We start from the raw sequence: 3,183 nt of genomic DNA on the forward strand, positions 1-3,183 counted from the left end.
CTCTGTTCTCCTATGTGCCGGCGAGGAGTTATTATACGGGTTTTCCTAATTAGAACTCGAAATGAGAGCACCACAGGAAAATTGTACAATTTGTGCAGGAAATTGGCAAACGATTCTCGTTTCAGTTCATTCCATTCTGGTTTCTTCTGCAGATGTTGGGCTTTAGTTTGGCTCTTAAAGAGTTGACACCTTTTTTTTGTGCCACAAGCAAGAGGAAATTGTGGTCCGAGGCTTATTTCATTAAAGAGCCGGTCTTTTAAATAGCGGTGGCTCATTAAAAATGGTTCTAGTCAGCAGGAAAGTGCAAAAACCACTTTAGGCTACTCTTCATAATTTCAAATGTGGTTGATGCTTGAACTGGAGTTAGAAACCTCATATATCTCAGTTATTTAATTTGAATGTAGAGTGCTTAAGCATTATTTTCTGTTTGCAACATCATGGCAAGAAAGAACTCTTCCAAAAGTACGGAACTTCCTCCGAATCTCAAACTCTAGTTGCTCGAAAAGCCTTCCTTTCGTCTCCTTGTGCTAGAATAAACATCAAAAGGCGAGCTCAGGACTCTTGTTTCCTTTCAGCAGGAAACTCGCCCGCATTTGTGTGTAAATGTGAGCAGCAGAAAAAAAAAAAAAGAAAACATCTTTCATTTAAAAGTCTGCCCGCCTTTGTTGCTCCTTCTGGTCGCACAGCTTCTCCAGATCTCCTCTTCCTCTCCAACTGCATTTGCAGGCCAGTTTCAATTCCGGTCCACTTAGAAAACAAACTAGAAACTAGAAAACATAATATACCAAGCTATGCGTTAATTGCTTTATTAGCCAATTGCTTTATTGCGAAAATGTTAACTGAGCGATTACAATAATTGAATGTTCTTAAATTTTTATTTTTTCTACAAATTAAAGGCTTTTTTCCGCTGATATTTTCTCACAGTGCAGACTCGTCCTGTCAATGCAATAAGCGGAGCTACCAAAGGAGCAACAAAACCCCTCTCAGCGCCCTTTTCCATGTTTATTGCAAGTATTTCGGTGGCGGGGAAAGATAGGAGACCAGCGGAAAAGGATCCACTGGACACGGTAAAAAATTTGCTCCGCTTTTAAATTTTTTTTTTTTGTTTGCGCCCGCTGTTGTCGGTGAGCTGCCTTCTTTGCATACACTTTATAGTCGCCCGGAGTTGGGTCATATGGTGGACTCTATATACATATATATATTCGTTTTTGCGTTGGTTTCGCTTTGGGTTTGGCAGGGGGCGGGAGCCACGCCCGCTAGACGACCCGCCGTGCTGTAAGTAATTTGTGGTTTCAGGCAAATACTCGGAGATGATGTTTTTCTTAAATGTTTTTCTCGCTTTCTCTGCCGTCCTGCACTCCTTGTGTATCGTTAAAAAATGCCTTAAAGGCATTTAATTTCTTTTGTTCATTGGTCTCTTCCCTTTTGCCTTCTATGGTTTGGCCAGGCCGAGAACCATTTCTCTTCTCTTCTCTCCACCCTCGGTGAAACAAATCGGTCCACCCTCGCCCCTTCAGTCGCTGCCAAACAGTCCTTAGTTCCTCCTTTTAACAATTTTCAATAGAAAATTAAAACGCAGCCGCAGTTTTTGGCAAGAAAAATGGTTCTTTCTGGCTTTTTGGGGAGAGTGCGTGTGTGGCAGCCATGTAAATATGCGTTCTTTGGGGGAATTAAGGCAAATATGGTAAAACATACAAATTGCATAATATTGTTTTGCCATTGGGAAAAGAAAATATGTGCATTGTGTGCATTGGAAAGCTTATTAATTTGGCAAACTCTATGGGGGTAAAAGTCATTTTAATTATTATAAAAAGTAATTAGGTTAATTCAACAAAACGATTGTTAATGTGTTATAAATAACTAAAAAATACATTTATTAAAAGCATTTAAATAATGAACAATTTTTGGTAAATATTTAAAACTGTCTCATGATATAAACAGATTATTTTGCAAATGCAATTTGAAGCAATTCATTAATAAATAAATAAATTTTATTTCAACAATTGTTTTATGACAAAGCATAGTAAATGTCATTGAAAAATACCCAACATGCAACGAATAGATTTTTGTCCCTGTTTTAAAATGGGAGAAAATTCTCGCCCCTTATTTGTTGACTTTCTCAGCGTTATTTCACTCAGTTTGAACTGGTGTTGTCAATGTTTGTTAATATTTGACATCCGCCTCCCCAACCGCTGGCAAATGTTTCCAATATTTGACCGGCAACCCCGGCGCGAATCTCTTTAGCTTAGCCAGAAGCTGCCGCACTATTAAAATACCCGAGTTAGGACTTAGCAGGAGGTGAATATTGAAGATTTGCGAAGGAGACTGACTGACTGACTGAAGGACGATTTATGAGCTCGACTGCGGGGGGCTAAAATCACGCGACATTTTCGCACAATGTGCAAAACAGGAAGCGGGAAATGAACCCGAATTCGAGTCGGGGGTTGGATGGAGGTCCTTGGCCAGGAGCAGGCGTTTAATCGGCTATAAATTGCAACCCTTTTGTGTGCAAAAAAAAAGAAATGTAAAGGGAAGTTGCAGGGCAGCGGAAGGTAGAAAATTACAGTTATTAATGCATGGGGTGTCAAATGCTTTTTGTGTGTGTCCCCCTATTTTTATTTCACTTCTATCCCGCGGGGCTACCCTTTTTTTATATTCGGCAGTGCGACAATATAATTTACTCCTTTCCGCAGAATGTGTGGCACAATTGCTGCCTCTGGTGCCGGCATGTCAAAATAATCTGACAGCTTAATTATATACGCGGAAATCCATACCACTGGCCTAGACCATTTCTTTGCATCCATTTCGCATCGTTTAGCAATTCGTGGTTAAATCAATTTTGCACACTTGCCTCCTTTTTTCCCCCCGTTCCCATTCTTTTGGCATTTCAGTTTGGCTCTTTTTATTTCGCCAAGCAGCTTGACAGTTTTGGGTCAGACCTCGCTTTGTCTGGCTGCGATTCTTTCTGGTGAAAGGTGGATGCCGTTTTTGGGCAAAGTCATTTAGCCTTTTTCTTCGGTTTTTCTCCTTTATTGTTTGTCCAGGGGGTCATGAATTACTTTCGGTTTTTTTTTTTTTGGGCGGGGAAAGGGTTGGGCTGGACTGCCGGAAAATGTATCCGACAGAGGGGGAAAAAGGAAAAAAGACTTTGAAATGATCTGCACATCTAAAGGTTTTGGGAGG

The sequence above is a fragment of the Drosophila gunungcola genome, assembly GCF_025200985.1.
Source record: "Drosophila gunungcola strain Sukarami chromosome 3L unlocalized genomic scaffold, Dgunungcola_SK_2 000002F, whole genome shotgun sequence".
NCBI lineage: Eukaryota > Metazoa > Arthropoda > Insecta > Diptera > Drosophilidae > Drosophila > Drosophila gunungcola.